The sequence below is a fragment of the Rhinopithecus bieti genome, unplaced genomic scaffold, assembly GCF_001698545.2.
Source record: "Rhinopithecus bieti isolate Rb0 unplaced genomic scaffold, ASM169854v2 scaffold_15336, whole genome shotgun sequence".
In the NCBI taxonomy this organism is placed as follows: Eukaryota; Metazoa; Chordata; class Mammalia; order Primates; family Cercopithecidae; genus Rhinopithecus; species Rhinopithecus bieti.
Window position 1 is genome coordinate 1,840,634 of NW_016808678.1, and position 9,242 is coordinate 1,849,875.

The following is a 9,242-nucleotide window of genomic DNA, read 5'->3' on the forward strand; positions in this document are numbered from 1 at the left end:
TAAGTTATCTTATTGGCTTTTTTAAATCACCTGGTGAAGTGTACATCATTATTGCTGTCTCATAGATGAAAACACCAAGACCAGAGGAATAAGACATCCACAAAGTAAAATCCCCATTAAGTGTAAAGTTCATGCCTGTCTCCTCCATTTTTCTATTGGTCACAATCCTATATATAATTCTCTGTCACTCATTAAAATTTCCTAAAACACACAGCTAATTTAGTAGAAGGAGCAATCAAATTAGATTCCTAATTACTAAAAACAATAGATTTCAGTGGTTAACAGCAGAAACTCTGCAGAGAGCTGAGGCTGAAAGCCCAGTTTGGCCACTCACTACCTATATGACCTAGACCTAAACCCCTCTGTGCCTCAGTTTCCTTATCTGCAAACCAGAAGTCCATAGTACCTTCTTCAGAAAGTTATTTTGATTGTTGAACAAGTTGATAAACACGAAAGAGACTTAGAATGAAACCTATATTAAAGTAAGTGTCAACTACTATGTAACATTAAAAAATTGATGATTCTATGGAAATAAGGATCTGTGAGATTAAGTTGCATCACACACAAAAATTATACTTCAGGGTACAATTTGTTTTCAGCTAAACAATGCCACTGAATTTAACTGTACATTCCAAACTAATCAGACCTTATTTAATTATGTTTAAATACGGATATAAAATGGGATAACTGAAATATACCATTTTAAATATGATTGACATCTACTAGTTTTATAAACACAAGGACTTTTTTAAATCTTTATTTATATTTTGAGAAAGTACCTTTTTTCTTTTCCTAGCTAAATCAGTAGGCTGTACTCATTTCAAATATTTAGGAATTTGTAAGGAAAGTAAAAATCCAAATGTTCCATTTATGGAAATAAATGTTGATGGACATAAGTAATAATTGTCATAATTTAAGTTTAGATTTGATGAATATTATAAACATAAAAATATTCTGCTTATTGTTTTTCCTTTTTATCCCCTATGTATAAGTGTATGCTAATAAGCTCTGTGTAAAGATTAATATTCCATTGCATTAAATATAATTTTATGGTGTTATACTAATTTAGAAAGATGTCTTAAGACAAATTTAACATTATTATAAAATAATGTAAAACACTGTTATCATAAAAGTACGAATTACTGTTATTAGTGCTTCCATACAATAAAACACTTCTATTGTAAATTTAAAACTCAAATGATTACATTTTCCTAAAGTATTAAGCAAGAATAACCAGATTTTGAAGTTTCATTTAATTTTATCATGTCTACAATATTGAGTAAATAATCAAGATTAAGAAAAATGAACCAAGATCCTGGATCTTGGCATGGTCAAGTCTGAACTCCTTTTGGGGAATGGGAAGAAAGTGATGGGAAAAGGTGAAGGCAGCTGAGAAAGGAGTCAAGAGGTCAGAAGGAGTGAAGGGAGCAAACAAATATCTGTTTCAAAAGAAGATATGAGTTGTCCTAACTGTACAAATATTTCTACCAAGCAACCGTTTAATTCCCATGAAGTCATGGCCAAAACACCCAGGAGGTAGAACAAAGAAAAGTGAGAGATATTAATCAAGACATTCCGTCCCCAGCAATGGGGGAACAGCAGCATTTCAACCATGGGAGGACCAACCATCAAGAAGAGCCATCCTGGAAATGCTTACAGAACATTTAGGCTATTTAATTGGCCAGTCAGTAAACACATTGCTTCACCATAGTGATCCAAATAAATGATTCCCATTGAAAACATTTCTCCCTGACTCTCTAGTTCTAATAATCTGACTTGGGTTATTGGAGACTCAGCTGAGCTACACATGAAAAGCAGTCATATAATTGTGAGAAGAAAATTTAAGATTAGCATGCAGGATAATGGCATGACAACCTTTCTCATGAACCAAGAAAACACTACACATGTTTGACTTGCTCTTTTTCATCTCAGTTGCTGTAAGAAAAGCTATTTCCTTTTACTTAATACGTTCTTTCCACATTGTCTTGCTGAAAAATCCTCCTTATTCTTTACAGCATGGCTCAAATATCACTCTCTGACAAAAGCCTTCTCTGAATTTTGCAGGCTGAGTTAAGCAAATCCTTCCTTGTGCCTCGTTCACATTTTTGTTAAGACATTTGTTATATCACTGTAATTATTTCCAGGTTAGTCTGTCTAGTAGGTGATGGGCACTGGTTGAATAGATGAATGAATGAGTAAATGAATAAATGGGATGTGTTTCGGAAGGGGAAATTACTGCTTTTGCCTCATGTAACTCCCAAAATAGCTCCTCATAATCTTGGATTTATAAGCTTTGGGTTTTTCTCTTTTTTTTAATTAAAGAATTGGAGACAACAGGTGGTTTCAGTTTAACCTAAAATTCGCTTTTCTGAGTCCACATATTCATCTTTTTTTTCTTGGTGGTACCAATAGCATGCTTTGGATCAGTGACCCTTTCCTGTAAGAAAGAAAGGTCATTCTGATTTTTATTAAGTCCTGGCAATTGCCTCTTTAGCTCTCTTTGTTGTTCTGCTTACTAGAGTCTTGTGAATAGCAAATGTCGAGTTCTGGAATAAAAGCTTCACAGAGCCGCCCCATCCTGCTTGAAATGTTGAACAACTCTTAATTTGATTTACTGGAAAGAAAGAAATGCTGCTCAAATGCACTTCCTCCTGTGCTAAATCTAGTTAAATATGAGGAAAGGAACAAGTGTTTGCCACACAAAAAGCTCAAATTATACTGAAAAAAAATCAAATTTATGAATGTTTTAACTCGTGGAAAAAAACAAATTAAACCTTTTCTCCTGCTTCATAGGCAACACAGAAAGAAGTATGGTGGTCAAAAGAATAGACACAATGTCTTTCCTCTTTCTTAATGAGGAATTTTTAAAATAAGAGGCCTTTTATATGGGATCATTTAATTATATACCCATGGAAGCATAATGATTTTTTAAGTGCACTCTCTCTTATTCATTAGAATCCTAAGGTTGGCTTTTTGCATTCAAGCTAACTTAAATATCTTCTTTTTTTTTTCTTAAGTCCCATTCCAAAATAAAATTGTGATGTACAGATAGTGTGCACTACACAATGATGAAATGAAGTTCGAGCACAGTTACTGATTTATTTTTATTGAATCGCAATTTGTTCATAGATTCCCAGTGTAAGAGTAGAGACAATAAGAAGTCATTGGTATTGGACCTACTTTTCTGGCAATAGATTAAGTAAAAAGAATTATCTAGAAATGATGCCTGAGAACACTCATTTATTCATTAAACAATCATTTGCTGTATTTCTACTATGTGACAGATACACAGTAGACACACGGGACATGGGTGCTAAGGACCCAACAGGGAACCATCAGATAAAAATGGAAACAATATTTGTTGTGGAAATTATAATCTGCTGGTGAGAAACAGAAAATTCAAGATCAACAAATAAATTGTGTGTTTATGTATATGATGTTAGATGGCAATAACTTGACATATACCCAGGAGAAAAGTAACACAAAACAGAATAAAAGGGCTGGATTCCTTATCCTATTTTAAACAGTGTTATTCAAATTATTTATATCTTAAGAATGGGCATGAACAGATATAGTTGGATTAAAAAAATATATGAGGAGAAAAAGTCAGTTGTCATTCATTTGCTTTAGTCACTTGAAATCTAGGCTTTAAATTTGAATCATGGAAAAAATGAAGAGTAGATATTAGTGATGATTCCCAAGAATGATCCTCAAGTGTCACTTAGAGTAGACAAGAGATTCAGTGACATCTCTCAAGCCTAACTTCAGTAGCACTAAGCCAAATTTGATCAGGTCCTGAAAGTGTGCAACCAGAGATAGGTATCCTTTTAAACAGTGATCTTTTTTCTTCAGAGCATGATGTCAGGTCAACAATACAACAGAATGTATCCACTGAGGAAGAAAAAAACAAAATCAGGACAATTATCTCTCAAAAGCAAAGTAAAACAGTAAGTCAACTGAAATATATTTGCAGCCAGGCGCAGTGGCTCACGCCTGTAATCCCAGTACCTTGGGAGGCTGAGGCAGGTGGATCACCTAGGTTCAGGAGTTCAAGATCAGTCTGGCAAACATAGTAAAACCCCATCTCTACTAAAAATACAAAAATTAGCCAGGCGTGGTGGCTCGCGCCTGTAATCCCAGCTACTCAGGAGGCTGAGGCATGAGAATCACTCAAACCCGGGAGGCAGAGGCTGCCAGTGAGCCAAGATTACACCACTACGCTCCAGCCTGGGCAACAGAGTGAGACTCTGTCTCAATAAAAATAAAATATAAAATACACTTGCAAACTTTCATTAGTAGAGTGACACAACTAATGGGCTTTCTTGCTATAAGCAATACTAACTAGATGGAATTTTTAAAGTTAAAGGTATAGCACTTCTCTACCTTAAAGCAACCTTTTAAATCATAACACTCAACTCTATTTTTCAAAAGAAGATACAAGGTGAGTGGGATGAAGTAATATGCTTAAGATTACACATGCAGTAAACTGCAGGGAAAAATCTATTTCGAACTTCAATTCATTTATGTATTGAATTTATTCAAGTATTTATTGAATATCTACTGCATACTGAGTCCTGGACTGTGCTGTGAAGTGAAGATACAACTGAAAGCAAGGATGTCAGGTCTCTGCCCACACAGAAGTTTGCTTCTACTAAGATGATACAGAAAGTGACAGAGAAAATAGATAAGTAAGATAATTTCAGATATTGACAGAAAACAAGAACATAATAGAGAACAGTGTCAGGGGACAACCTTAGAAAGTACTAGAAATGCCTCTTTGAGGAAATGGCATTTGAAGTGAACTGTGAATGACAGAAAAGACCCTAGGAAGTAAACACTTACGGGCAAGTAGTAATTCTAGTAGGGTTCTTCAAAGAAGAGAGATTGTAACCTGTAACTTCTCAAAGCAATATTTAGAAGACTAATTTTCTAATTATCTACTTTATTGCCAGGATTTCGGAAGAAAACAAGTCTATGATTTAAGTGATTCTGATTCAAAATGATCCAAATAGTTTTTTTAAAAAGAGAGAAAAAAGTCAAATGCCAAAAATTTTAACCTCACCTGTCTCCTAGTAACTTTTATACCCAAAATAATATTTCTAGATCCTATTTTAGAAATAGGCATGAAAGAAGTAATATGCCTATAATCACTGCATCAACATTTCCTAAAAAGGAAACATAAAGAATAGGGGAAAAAAAATAAAACAAAAAGCTTAGAGGTTAGCAGATCTGGAGTCTTTGGTATCCGGACATGATTTATGTCACAAACAAAAGCAGTAAGCTTGGACCACAATATAGAAGTGGAAGCTTTGTAACTTCCCCAATAAATCACAATTACCAAAACATCAGTGATAAATAGCTGGAATCTCAGAGTATTTAATAGCTTTTACCATTCATTGGCTTGCTGATCATTTGGTTCTTTTCCTCAAAAACTGGTGTTGGGTAGTTCAACCCCAACACATTAATGTTTAATTGTGAACCCTTGGAGACACCAGTTATAAAATTTAAAAGGAATTTGCTATTATAAACAAGACTGAAGCACTGGGGAAAATTCTCTTGCATGAATCTATCCTACATTTTAGGAGAGGAAAAAGACTCTTAAGATAGCTTTAGATTAAAAAAAGAGATGTTTAAAACTCAAAAAAGAACTTAAAGAAAGAAAGAAAGGAACATTGCTGGTTTTCATTTTTCAATGAGAATGTCTCCAAAAGAGCAATTAAGTAAGTTATTGGTGTGTCAATAAAAAAAAAAAAACTCAAAAGAACAGGTAAAACATTAGAGTTATCAATAAATCCAACAGAAAATGTTTTCACATAGACATAAATTTTTCTAAAATTTTAATATTTTCTTCTCGTAGAATGACTGCAATAACATTTACATGGTTTCTTCTAGTATCATTATGAAGCAGCATTGGTATCCCCATTTCTGAGATGGTAACAACTGAGACATTAAGGTTATTGAGGACAAAAATAAGATGAGAAAATGCCGGAATCAGAATTAAATATAAAATCTTTGTTTTAATATTTTCTTTATATCTACTTAACTAACGCTATTTCTTTTACACTGCTAAAATATATTGGTTGACCATAACTTTAGCATTGGCTTGACATAGTAACACTTGAATATAAATCTATACACCAATAGGATTTCCAGTTCTTCCTAAAGTTGAACCCAACACTTAGAGTCAATGCTGCTTCCATAACTCATGCAAATCAATCCTTCAGTCATCATGAATGGGATTCCATTCATAGCAAGAGCCTGCTCACCATCACTCCAAAATCCATTTCCTTTTTTGTCCCCACTGATTTCAATAAGAATTACAAGCAGGAGAAAGGTTTTTAATGAACCATGAATTGGTATTGTAAGCTGCTGTGATTTTATGTAAAAAATGTGTCAGACAAAACTCGTCCTGAGCAGAGCAGCGAAGTACATATAAATGTTTCTTCTTATCACCACCACCTTTGTCTATTCTTTCTGGTTTGTTTTGTTCAGTTTGGTTAAGTTGGTGAGTTGATTTGTTGACGGCTTTAAACTCAAACATTAAAGACAACACAAGCAGGAAGAGCCCTCTCACAAAGTTATTATCATGTGAAATTTACTTCACGTTTTACATACTAAACATTTGTTCATCCCGCAAGGTTCGTTCCTGAATTTGAACTACACTGCTAAATGTAGCAAGAAACAGAGTTCCATGCAGCCCCAAAAGTGGGTGGATTACAATTTATTTAAATTCTCCAAGAATTATCTATTCTAAACTCACCTCACACATTTGATTTTATGAAGTTTTAACTTAAAAATTAAACACAAATTATTGATGATGCATACTTGAAACCAGTAAAAACAAAATGTTTCCTTCTATTATATATAAGATGACTGCTCACCTGATCACCTATCTTTTCCAAGACACATAATCTAATTTACTGGCACATAAAATCCCCAAGCAAGATACTCTTTTTAAAATAAATGTCTGATTTTTTTCCATAGGTAATATACCAACTCACAGGTGTAAGTGAATGTCTTCCTTCCAACCCTTTTTTCTTTTTGCCTAGTTTTCCATTGCCACCATGATTACCACTAAACCAAGCAACCATCAGCCACTATTATAGATTTTTATGGATCTTTCTAGAAGTTCTGACATATACATATACATACTGCAAACTGTGCCCTTTTAATTTACATAATTGCTAGCATATGACTACAAGTACCCCAGGGCTCTGTATTTCTTTTGTTCTTTTCTGTAGGATCATTCTCTGCATACACAGGAAGAGCTTACTCATTTTTTAAATAAGGGCTTAAGGCAACTCATCCTGAGGGCTGCCTCTTGTTTTAACAAGAACCAAATGAAAACACCTGAGTTATTTCATTTATAAAGTCCTGCTTCCTGCTTCTACACTGGGTTCTTACAATTTTCCCCAGCCACGTGGTGAAGTCCCAGCCCCACCTTTGCCTTCTCCCTCATATTCCAGCTGCCATTTTGGGTCTTGGCTATTGTCTGTGCATGCTTTGTCATACTGCTGCCAGTGTTAGTTCGTTCTCACACTGCTATAAAGAAATACCTGAGACTGGGTAATTTATAAAGAAAGGAGGTTTAATTGGCTCACAGTTCCACAGGCTGTACAGGAAGCATGACTGGGGAGGCCTCAGGAAACTTACAATCATGATGGAAGGTGAAGAGAAGGAGGCAGGTCTTCATATGGCCAGAGCAGGAGGAAGAGGGAGGGCAGGGAGGTGCCACCCACTTTCAAACAACCAAATCTCACGAGCATTCACTATCACTAGAGCCAGCACCAAGGGGGATCTCCAACCCCATGATCCAATCACCTCCCACCAGGCCCCACCTCCAATGCCGAAGATTACAATTTCACATGAGAGTTGGGCAGGGACAGGACCTGAGCCATATCACTGCCTAAGTACTCAGCTCTCAGGCCTTCTGATTTCTGCCTGATTTTGACCCCTATTAACTATGAATGCTCTTTTTTTTGATTGAATTGTAATAACCAATTTGTTCCCTAACTTATTTAATTTAATCACAGTTCATTAATATGTTATAGTGCTTTTAAGAAGATCTGGTTTTTTTTAAATTACACTTTAAGTTCTGGGGTACATGTGCAGAACGTGCAGGTTTGTTGCAAGGGTATACACATGCCATGGTGGTTTGCTGCACTCATCAAGCCATCATCTACATTAGGTATTTCTCCTAATGCTATCCCTCCCTTAGTCCTCCACCCCTCAACAGGCTCCGGTGTGTGATGTTCCCCTCCGTGTGTCCATGTGTTCTCGTTGTTCAACTCCCACTTATGAGTGAGAACATGTGGTGTTTGGTTTTGAATTACATGACCCATTAGTAATCACTGATCCAGACTTTTTCCTATCTTTCTAAACTATTCATTTGGAATACCAACTACCCTTCAGCACTTCTTCTCTCAGTTGTTGATTCCAGGTAAAATGCCAGGGTACACATGTGTATCTTTTTTCTTGTGGGCCCAGATTATCATATTACTTCTTTCCTTTTTTTTTTTTTTAAGTACTATTGTTGACTTTAAGTGGCGTCTTTTCTCTCACATACTTAAGTTTGGCTTTAAACAACTCCCAGAGCTAAGTCCCTCTGCTAAACTATGAAAATACTGCTAGGAGGGTTTATTAGTTAAGGTCTCCAAAGAAATGGAACCTATATATATATACACACACACACATATATATGTATGTTTATATATATATATATGTTTATATATATATAAACATATTGGTTCTGTTTCTCTGGTGTGTGTGCGTATGTGTGTGTGTGTGTATATGGTTCTTGTTGTCTTAACAAGAACCCAATGAAAACACCTATGTGTATATATAATATATATTATATATTTAATTTATATATAATATATAATTTAATTTATATATATAACTTATATATATTATATATTATATATATACACACACATACATACACATACATATACATATGGAGAGATAGATTATAAGGAATTGGCTTACACGAGCATAGAGACTGAGAAGTCCCTGAATTTGCTGTGTGCAAGCAAAAGACCTAGAAAAGCCAGTGGTGTAACTCCAGTTTGAGTCCAAAGGCTTGAGAGCCAGGGCACCAAAGGTGAAGATCCGAGTTCAAGGGTAGGAGACCAATACCTGAGCTCACACAGACAGACAGGAAGGGAGTACGTCTTCCCTTCCTCCTCTTTTTGTGCTATTTAGGCCCTTAATGAATTGGATACTATCCTCTCACCCTAAGG